The sequence below is a fragment of the Pelecanus crispus genome, chromosome 13 (genome assembly GCF_030463565.1).
Source record: "Pelecanus crispus isolate bPelCri1 chromosome 13, bPelCri1.pri, whole genome shotgun sequence".
Classification (NCBI taxonomy): Eukaryota; Metazoa; Chordata; class Aves; order Pelecaniformes; family Pelecanidae; genus Pelecanus; species Pelecanus crispus.
In genome coordinates this window covers 16,314,270-16,325,436 of record NC_134655.1, presented here as the reverse complement: position 1 = coordinate 16,325,436, position 11,167 = coordinate 16,314,270, and positions in this window count along the sequence as shown.

Genomic DNA, 11,167 nt, shown 5'->3' with positions numbered 1-11,167 from the left:
TCTTCCCACGGGTGTTCGCGTCCCTGGAGGGGCTCCGCGGACAGACCCCCCCGCGTGTGGCAGGAGCACCCCTGTCCTGCCAGGTGTCACCCAGGCTCCTCTCCTCCATCACCAAGGCAGGCCCGTCCTCCACCGCTGCTTCGTGCACCTTGGAGGAGGGAAGACGAGGGACTGTCTGCATCACTTTGGGTCTTCTGTGAATCACGGGATTCGGTGGAGCCTCTTTCTCCCCAAGGATAGGAATCGAGCCCCCGACACAGGCGGCTGAGGGCGTGGGGAAAATACACCAGAACACCCATCGGACCGGCAGGCTGGGTGCTGGGGTGCTGGGGCACTGCCAGCCATTGGGCAGGGCCTGGGGCAGCGCGGGGTCCCCTGCCCTGCCCTCGGCACGCAGACGATGCTGGCGGCTTTGTGTCGGGACAATTGCGATAACCAAATCTCATGCTTCAGGGCTCCAGCCGATTGCTTGCAGGGGCCGGGTCCCTGGGTGCACAACTGTCTGAATATATCGTGGGATTTTTCTCCTCCGCTTTCTTTTGCAGCGTTAGTGCGGTCACAGCGAGGAACCAGCCATCTGACATGGTGCAGGGAAGCCTGTGAAGGGTTGCTTTGCAGATGCCGCTCCGCATCTGGCAGAGCAGGGAACTGATGCGCTTTAAAAGTGGGCCTGAGCTGGTAATGGCTTTTCACTAAGCAGAGAGACAGGCGCCGCTTTCCCGTGCACAAATGAAAGGGTTCCCCGGCACCCCTGGCACCTCCCCGCACAGGGTGGATAGAAAATGCGCTTATTAAGTGCATCTCCATTTGGTGGAAGATACGGTTGACCTGCGTCTCCAGCTGCTATCCATATCTTTAATTGTCTGAAGGAAAAATTTGATCTTGAGGTAAAATAACAAGAAAGCATGGAAATGCCTGGATAGCTCCAGTGGTCTCAAATGGGGGAAAAAACCCCAGTGTCAACTTTTCCTGTAGGTCCGGAGTTAAGGACAATGCAACGGTACAAATGGAAATTCATAGTTTCTTATATTCTAGCTTAAACATTATGTATCAGCTGAAGACTTTCCTCTTCTTTCTCTAAGGGGTGGAGACTAAGTTTTATTTTATGCTGCAGAAATACTTGGTTTCAAGAAAAGGATAATGATTCTTAAAAATAACTTTATTCATAAAGAGCTGTGGCAATCAACTCCTGATATACATCTAGCATTATTACTGTTGGCTCAGAAAACATGATGAAATCGATTTAAGTGTTCCTTTGTATGAAACAACCAATTTAAGCAAATTTTAACTAAGCGAATAGGCACGATCCCTAGCAAATGCGGTATTGTTGCAGCTAGGTGTTCAGCTACAGTTTGGGCGGGTTAACTCTGGAGTGGGAGGAAAGAGCCTTTATCAAATTGCCTAGAGCAGCAGAATGAAATACGCCCTGCAGCTAACTAATATCAGGAACATGTCATAGCTGGCCTATTTCCAGAAGGCTGGGAAAAACAGCAGCTGCCCTGTCAAGTTCAGGGAGAGCCTGCCATTATTGGGCAGTGGGCAGTATCTGTCGACAGACCCTTCAACCACAGAAGCATTTCAGGATCTGCTTTTATTTTAGTTACTGAAGATGTTTCTCATTAATGAGCGATATCAATGTCTGCTATTAAAAGTAGCATCCAGTGGCACCTTTCTGATTGCATGCAAAAGTTGTTGGCTTGACTTGCATGCGATTTCTCCCCAGCAGACAAAAGCATTAGTCCTGTTTTCCCCTTCTGGGTGAGCAATTTCTTTGTTCCTCCTGCCAACCGGCACATTTCTAGATCCAAAGCATTCCTGGTCCCGCTGGCACCCCATTATGGAGGGAAGAACAGATTTACAAAAGCAGAGGTATTTGCTGATACTACAGGAAGTTGGTTAGCTGAGATCAGCAATGGATTGAGTAGCAGACCAGTTTTGTTCTTGCTGGTACGGGAGCCACTGAGGTTTGCAGGGCAGGGTGAAGGGAGCGGGTTCAGAGGTGCCTGGGAGCTGCGCATTTTCTGGCTAGATGATGCATAAGGTGGGAGAGCCAATGTTCTGATTTCTCCGGTGTGCGCAGCTTTTTAGAAGGCAAAATAATTTAAGAAATATGTTGTGTCTCTCAGTAGATTCCTGATTTCATAATTATTTTGTCCTCTGTTGCCAGTCAGGCATATATATATCTCAGCGCTCAGGCCCAGTGGACCATGGCATGTGTGAGCACCAGTTGTATGTAACTTTATTAACAGGCTTTTAAAAACCTTGCTTGGTAACCATGTGCCCCCAGTGGCGGGATACCTGGAGATAACAACTGAGCATTCGTCATTTGGAAACACTTGAAATAGTGTGCTCTGAGTCAGATCTTCAGGTCACTGCCCATTCACCAAACCCCCTCTTCCCCACATTTTTTCCTTCCAGCTTTGCCATTGCCGCTGGGTGACTCACAGGGAATTGGCAAAATTTATCTGCCGATTTTTTTCACAAGACAAGCCTCCTAAAAAAGCAAAGAGCACAATGATTTTTCAGCAGATTAACAACTGAGACCAGCAGGACTCCCTTATCACCAGAAATTAGTCTGTGCAGACAGAATAGGAAAAAATGGAGAATTCAAGGCGTATTAAACCGGTCCTGATATGAGCACCAACATTTTTAATCAAGGGGAAAATCAAAAAGGAGTATCTCATTAGATGATATAGAGAGCATTCACCAAAATATTAATTTAGCATGCAAGCATCCCATCTTCATCATGGCCGGAGAAGTCCCTCCACTGGTAATTTAAATAGCCTAAAATTATTTTTCTAGCCTGATGTTTCAAATGGGAGAGGAAACCAGATGTACCAAAACAACATTTAAGAAGACACACCCTTCCTACAAAATAGGGAATAGATGTTGTTTGTTGCAAAATACCTTTTTTAAATAATGTTATTCCCGTTCTCTGTCTTGTTGACTTTTGCAGAAATTAGTCATCAAAGTGATTCTCAGAGGTGACAGTCTCCATGGATTTTCGAAAGTGGTGTCTATCTTCCTGCTTGTTTCAAGATCAGGACTTCCTGGATGATGAGAGTTTACCAAGATTTCTCTGCCTGCTCAGCTAATAAATGACATTTTACTTATCGAAATGAAAATAAGCAAAACCTCTGACCCTATGCACTCCTCTGGAGCTGTCAGTAACTTCCTTTTTCATGTACATCTTTGCCTCTGTCGCCTGTCGTTGGAAAAATGCTTTCCCACTCTAGGCAGGGATTTGGAGGAATTACAGACGTTTTGCACTTTATTCAGTAGTGCAAGGAATGGTCACTGTCACAAGAATTACACAATTGCTACAAAACACTCAGCGTTGGCTTCTCACAAAATGTCAACCATCCCCAGAAACGCTGACTTGGATTGCTGCAGACAACGCCGCACTTTGGGCTGGTATTTACAGCATTTATTGGCGTTCGTTTGCAAACATCCGTTAAGAATTATCCCAGTGGTCCTGGTTCAGTGCCGCAGTGCAGGACCAGACACACAACGGCGTCTGTCACAACACAGCGGAGAGGCTGGCTCTTGGCACTACGCTACCTAAAGACACACCGAAGTCCCGCCCAACGGGATTTACTGAGTACCCACGCGCTGCCAAGGTCCAGCTAGCCTAAGGCCCTGCAGAAATTTAAACAAGGATTATCTTAAAATGGCAGGGAAAAAGCAAAGGCAGATCCTGTCACCGAAGCAGAGCAGCTGGCGTGGGCTCTGTGCCGCGCAAGCCCATGCCGTGGGGCCCTGTGCCCTCGGAGGCACCCAAGACTTTGGGTAGCCCAGGCCCCGCTGCTGTGACCAAGCATGTGGGGCACCCACCTTCCCCCTCAACAGCTCTGAGGTCTGGGCTTGCTCCCTGGGAGAGCTGTGAGAAGTGGCTTGGATGGGGAGGAAGGCACACCTGAAATCTAGAGACCCACCCAAAGGACACTGGTTTTATTTGAACCTGGCCTGACACAAAGGTTGAAGCCTGAGCAATGTAACTACCAGGAAGGTATTTGTCTTTTTTGTTTGAAACAGCTGTTTTTCAAGCCCAACTTGACTCACTGAACAATGCGGCCCCATGGAGTTGCTGATTTTTCATGCAGCAAAAGGTAAAAAACCAGGAGTTTGTTTAAACATGACAATAGCTTTGTGCTTGCTGCAGAGCAGTCTTCGGAGCTGTTACACTAAATAGTTGCTGCATGTGCAGCATCGCTGCTGCTGCACAAGGGGAACCACCAGCGTTTATCAGAGGCATTGTCACGTGGCACCGAAAACCGGCACGCAAGGACACCGTTAAAGCCCAGGCTGACCTCCTTTTACTCCTCCCACCCATCTCCTTCGACTGCACACATTGCTCTTCTCACACTGAAGCAGTCACCTGAAGTCCCCAGCAATCCCTTGCAAAAGCAAAGCAGAACGAAGAGCAGAGCCAAAAACATTTATGAAAATCAGATTCTTTCCTTCGCTGTGCAGCAAAGTGTGAGAGGTACATTTTCTCCATGCCAGTAACAAGGAAAACTCTTCTGCTCTCCTCATTCAGCAGCACTTGCATCAATGAGATACCTGGGTGACCTAGAAGCTTCCGTGTGACACATTTCAGTGCAAACTTCACCAAAATTAATGTGACTGATGGCAGCCACCTTACTCTGCTGGCTTACTCAAAACTACGTGGTCTCCAGCAGCACAGGAGCGGACAGATGTCCACATTGCAACATGCACATGCAGCAAACTCCTAGGACTACACGGGCATAAAAGGACTTCTGGAGATGGGCTGTGCATGGGAAGTGCTCTTGCTAAAGTCGAGCAGCTTATGTTAGCCAACATCTTAGTTAACACATCCTCCATTTTTTCAGTTAATGTTTAGATGAAAGCGCACTAGCAAGAAACCAAGGGAACCCTTGCAGTATCTGCACTGCAAGAAACCAAGGGAACCCTTGCAGTATCTGCACTGCAGGAAACCAAGGGAACCCTTGCAGTATCTGCACTGCAAGTCCGTTTGTACCGTACCTTCAACTGGAGTCAGGAGGAAGGCTGGACGACTCCAAATGCAGGCGGTTGGTGCTGGCAGGAGGTCTTCCCACCAGGGAGGGGGAGTGCGGGAGACCCATGGGGTTTCTCCTGTTGCTCAGTTGCTTTCTGAGGAATGAACAGTTTAATCTGCTTTCAGGGCCTGCCTGCAAACCCCAGGAAGCATTTCTAAAAGGCCGTAGAAGACTAGCTGTGTTGCGTGTCTCGGAAGCGGTGTCTGTACAGCTACACACAGGTGAGACAGACGCAAGGACTGTTTAAAAAATAAAAAAAATCTGGAACCTGTTGATAGCAGCAGGGACAAAGGGGCCAACAGGCTGTTTTGTCAGGACAGAAACTCAAGAGAAGGCAAGAGGAGGTGGCAAGGCTGTTTCAACAACAGGGGAGAAGAACGAGGAAGACCAGCAAGAGAGCAGGAGGCAGCAACCCGATCAGCTAACTCGCTGATAGAAGGCTGTATTTGCCGAGGCTTGCAGATCCAGCTGGCGCTGTCTCAATGCAGACTAGGCATCAGGTGGCAGAGCTCACATGCCAAGGCCCCTGCCTCCCATGCAGATCGTGGCAGCCGTTCAAGTATCTCAGAAATCTTCTCTGGACAGATTACAAGGGAAGCAGAAACAAAGCACACACCAGGCTGGGAGGGAACCGTGCTTCAGGACTCCCTTTCCCTGTGCAAGACCTTTTGAGTTGTATGGTATGAACTGGCAAATCATCATTCAGATCCTCAAATATTAAACGCCATTCAAGAAGTAACACCAGACCCTGAATCTGGATTTGGGCTAAGGGTGCAAGACTGGATGAGATGCGTGGTGAGGACAGAGTTAGATAGTTCAGTGGAAGAGTGCTTTTAGAAGTCAGTTTATATCTAAAAGGGGAAACAAGTGAATTTATAGGGTGCCAAGATAAACAACCAGGCAGCAGGGAGCTAGAATTCCTGCGTACTATGTCACCCACCCAGAATCCTGCTTGACCCAGTGGAAAGCCCCTTCAGAAATCTGTCCTCGAAAAACCCCACGAGACAGGGATGTGAAGGGGAACTGTTCTCAGAAGGACTGCCAGGCCCCATAGCAAGGGGAGCAAACAACCTTTCTTCTGGGACGGAGAAAACAGGACCTCATCTGAACCCTCTCTCCAGACAGCTAGAAAGCTGAAGATCCCAGAAAAAGAAAGAAGCTTGATGCTTTTTGAACCTCTCTGGCTCCAGACACTAACCCTATTTAGCAAACAGTATGTTCAGTTAATAGCAGAGCAGAGCACCTGTATCTATAATTGCAGAAATGTAAGATACCATGAAGTGCTCAACAGAGATGACAGTAGGAGGATTTTGCTTCAAATATACTTTTTTTGCCAAACCTCTGCTCTTATCCATTAACTGAAATCCACTCCTCAAATTGCAAATCTGTGATATCTGATGGGCTAATACAAGTTTTACACAGTGATAGCATCAAGAGTTTTTAAATTCACCAAGGCTTATCTAAGTCTCAGGTTGCTTGGTTTCCTCAGAGTCTGGAAAAGTTTTCCAAAACTCAGTTCCCTTCTGGTGTAAGTATTGTTCGGCAGCATCAGAAAGGCTTTCCAAGGGGAAGTGAGACAGACTAGAGCTCCTGTCTCTTTGAACCCCTGCCAAGTGCACCTTAAATTACAAACTTACAGACTAGTGTGGTCTTGCTATTGATGAGAGTTTAAAAAGAATGTCAAATACAGTGACACTGATCTTCTGTTTAATTGCCACACAAATCGGATAACCGGATACAGAGGATTCTAATAAAAGCTGAGGATTCAACAATACAAAATCGAGAGGGAAAATAGTGGAAAATATTCTTGCTACAAATGAGATAGATCATGATGAAGGAAAATGTGAATCTTGTTACGTCTAAACAATCAACAACTACTGAAACAAAGAACAAGGAAGCTTGATACTTCAATTGAAACATCAGTCTTCATAGTCAAAACGTACAGAAGAATGTGATGTGATTTATTTTAGGGCAAAACGTTGGCACCAATAAGTAGGTAACAATCACTGGAAAATATGGCAAAACCAAATAACTCATAGGCTTCAAGGCCTGAATGAATCATTTCTGTCATTCAGTCCAACTGCCCAGAGAGTCTTGCTTCTTGCATTTATTCTTTTTAAACTAGCCTCATTTAAGCAACTGACTTTCCAATTTCATATCATCACATCGGGATTTAAGGATGTTTAGTTAACAGCAATTTGGAGAATTTAAAAACCTTTTGCAGCCCAGCTACTGCAGTTCCTTACTCTGCAGGAAAGCACTTTTTGGACGCGTCACTTGAGTATTTCAGTTTTAGATTAAAGGCCTCCTCCCTGCTTTGAACTTTGCAGGCTTCAAGGGTTGCCAACACCAGTATTAACCATGGTTTAAGTAAAAAAAATCTAACTTAGATCCCGAGTAAGCTACCTGCACTCTGGAAGAAGCTAAAATTGATATAATACAGCAGGGAGTAATAGGATTAAAAGCGTTGCTGATTGCGTTTAACTTCAGTGACTTCTTGTTTTGGAGAGGTACCTAGGCTTAAAACTATAAGGCAGCTGCATGGCTGCATGCCAGAAGGAAGTTCACAGCAAAGCTGTTTGCGCAGCATCAGCCTATTTTTAGTATACGGTTAGGGAGTGAGTTTCTTCCTCCCCCTGCCCCAAGCCTCCTCTAATGCCCTCCACTGGCAGGCAGGAACTTGATGCTTTGCGCTGGAATATGGAAATTTTTTTTGGCCAGCTGTGTGAAATAGGGTATGGCACGTGTGCCAAGCAACCTGCACGTCTATCCAGGGAATAAAAAGCAGGGCAGCACCAGCCCTAGTTGCTCTCTTTTCAGCTGGAATATTGTTTTAGGAAAAATAACACCCAACAACTCAGTTTAAACAAAGTAAGAGACCATCTCTGGCAAAAATTCAGATAAAGGTTTAAGATTCCTGCCGCAATAATAGAGATCAGTCACTCCACAAACTCTGTATCATCCCAGTGCACGTACACACACGATTAAGAAGCATCAAGGAGTTGCGTGCGCTAATCCCACACACATTCGTATAAAGGACTGCTGTCACTTTGCTTATTCTTGCACAATAGAAATGGACATTCAAAGTGGGGGACACATGGACTCAGAAAGTTGGAGTGCTGAAGCACTCCCAAAAATTTGAAACGGAAGAGTGGAGAGTGCCTTATGCTGGGTGGTGTCGGAAAGTTCGTACTAACTATGCAGACGCGGGCCACTCCACAAGAGCATGCCAGTCTCCCCACAGAGGTTATTATTACCACAAGTGCTATTTTAAAAGAAAAGATGAAAAAGGAAACGCGCGGCTGTGAGCCTTGAACTGCTCAGGAGCTCTGCCAGTGCAGCGTTTTGCTCCAGAGCAGTTCTCAGACTCCCTTGCAGGCCTTAGTGTGAGAAGGTAAGAGGGCAGCGTAAGAAATACAAGCTGGGAGGCACTTCGGTTAGCCTTATCCCCAGCACCTCCGACCCGCATCTGCACCAGCCCCGTAAGATGCCCACTACCTTCTCCTTTAAAATCTCAAATTCCAGAGATTCCACAACCTGCCCAGGAAAGGTCGTCCACAGCTTACCTCTTCCTGCTGTCAAGGCCAACTGCCCATTCCGCTGTCTAAGCTAAATGTCTCCTGCTGCAATGTAACCTATTTTTCTTGTCCTACCTGCAGCAGTGAGGGAAAGTATTTCCTCCTTCTTTGCAGCTGCCTCTTACTGATTTGAAAACACAAGCCCAGTCTTCCATCCTGTTGTCCTTCTCATTGCTTTTCTCTGGTTATCTCCAGCTGCTCCACATTTTCCGCATTGTAGTGCGGTGCCTACAGCTGGATACCATGTTCCAAGAAAGGCTTTCCTCTGCCACATGAGGAAGAAGGACCACGTCATGTATCTTCCACACTACATTCCTGTTCATACATTCCATAACAACTTTTTTTTTTTGTTGTTCAGGAACAGGATGCTGTTGAATCATGTTCAGCTGGTGACTGGCTATAACCCCAAGAGAACTTTTCCGTACAACCGCTACCCTCACAGCCTGTCCTGTCCCATCCTGTATTTGTTCAGCTGATCGTTGCTTCTGCTGATGTGAACAAATACGCGTTTGTCAAATCCGTTGCTGGATTTACTGAGTGACATTCTAACTCTTTGGAATTTATCAAGTTAATTTTGAATTTTAATTGTCTTCTACTTGGTCAGTAGTTAGCTCAAGTCTGGTGCTCCCTACAATTTAATCAGCATATGCCATCTAAATTGTTAATGAAAATACCAAACAACATCAAATCCCCGAGCAGAACTGTAGAGAATCCTACTCAATACATCCTTGCAGTCTGACTAATCACTAATTACTGTGAGTAGGGTTTTCCAAACAGGTTTTTGTAACCTCACTTTTAAATTGGTGTCAGACCGCATTCTCCTTTCTTATGGAAAGTCATTAGTCACTTAAAGTAAAGCTGTGCCCATTGCTTCTCCTCTGTTCAAGAAGCTTGTTACCTTGGTGTAGAAGGAGCAACATTAGTTTGACACAATTTGATCTTTCTTTTAGAAGCTCACCAATAGTTTCCCTTTTCTATTAATTTTCCAGTTTAAACTATTGACCCCGAGTTCTGAACAGACGGGTGGAAGCAGAGACACAAGCTGAGCCTTCAGAGTTTACAGCATCCCCCTCTGTCTCTAATGCTTGAAAGTAATTTACCATATGGGTATCCGACATAGGCTTGAGGATAACTACTGCTGTGCTTGTGCTGCAAGCTCTTACATATGGCAGAACAAGTAGAGCTTGTCTAAGTGAGGACACGAGAGCCCCTGAAGTATTCACTGCTCTGCCCTAACGTCACACAACACAAGGACAATGAAAGTCTCTTGCCCTGTGTCTGTGGGTCCCTCCTCCATTGTTCCAAGATTTCGGTGACCAGCTATTCCAGCAAGAAGTCACATCCACGAAACAGAGAAGGCTCCTCAGCAATATCCTGTGCTTCCTTCAAGGATCCCAGCTGACTGAATTAAAACACAAAAACCATGCAGCAAACAAAGTAAACATGCATCCAGTAATTATTCCCATGGCATCAAAAGCCATGTGGTGAAACTACTCCCAACATCAACTTTTATTATCAAAGTCTTAAATTAACCTCTTCAGGAAACTTTTGCAAAGATGGATGTGGAATCACAGTATCAATAATTACACTTCATCAACAAGACCCGATCATTTGGCAACTCCTATTTGAAGATGGTGCATGACAATTTTTTCCTGACGCATAAGTCTGTGCTGACTGGGGACATGATTTTTCTCAGGTCACAGTACAAACCTACCACGCTCATTAAATCAACTCTTTGTTTAAGGTGATGACATAAGATCAGATAGTTGTTTTCAGAAAATAAAATCTTCATCAATAGGCCAATAGTACCCTTCCTCCTACGGAGTTTGCCCATCACATTTCTTGATACTTTAGAAACACTGAAAGGTGTTGCTGTCTCACTCTAGGCAGTTATGTATTTGGACAAATCCAGCATTTTCCAAGTGATCTTTTGTTTTGTTTATCTCTTACACTGCATTTATATGGTTCTAAAGTGCATCCTGCATGTAGCTGCTCTTCTGCAGTGTAACTATATTGCATTCTGCATTCCCTTGGTATCTTAGTCTAAATTAACTTGCTCTTGAAAAAGAAAAAAAAAAAAAGGTTCTTGAAAGGTGAGAATGGGAACCTTCAGTGAGTCAGTCACTTCACATTATTAACTAGTGGTAAATGCAAAGCAGCTTACCCGTTGCACAAATTTAAAAAGAATACACAAATGTGCAGAGTTACCGCTAAGTGGCATACCGTAAGTATGCATTCTCACTTCTCTCCTGGTAAAATTTTCATGGGCCTGTAACCTCAATAGGAAATACTGCATTTATGCATTAAACCAACAGTTTTTAAAGTTATACTTTCAGAAAAAGGACAGATATGCAAATATGAAATTCATAACTCATTTATTGAATATATATATGCAAGGATACCAATAAAAAGAAACTAATACTGCAAACTACAACTTTGGAAGTAAAGCCAATATAACAGGAACAAAATATACATAACATTGTAGATAGGAATGCATTTACCCTCTTTCATACATTCCTTGCCTTTACACCTAATGTAAATGTATGC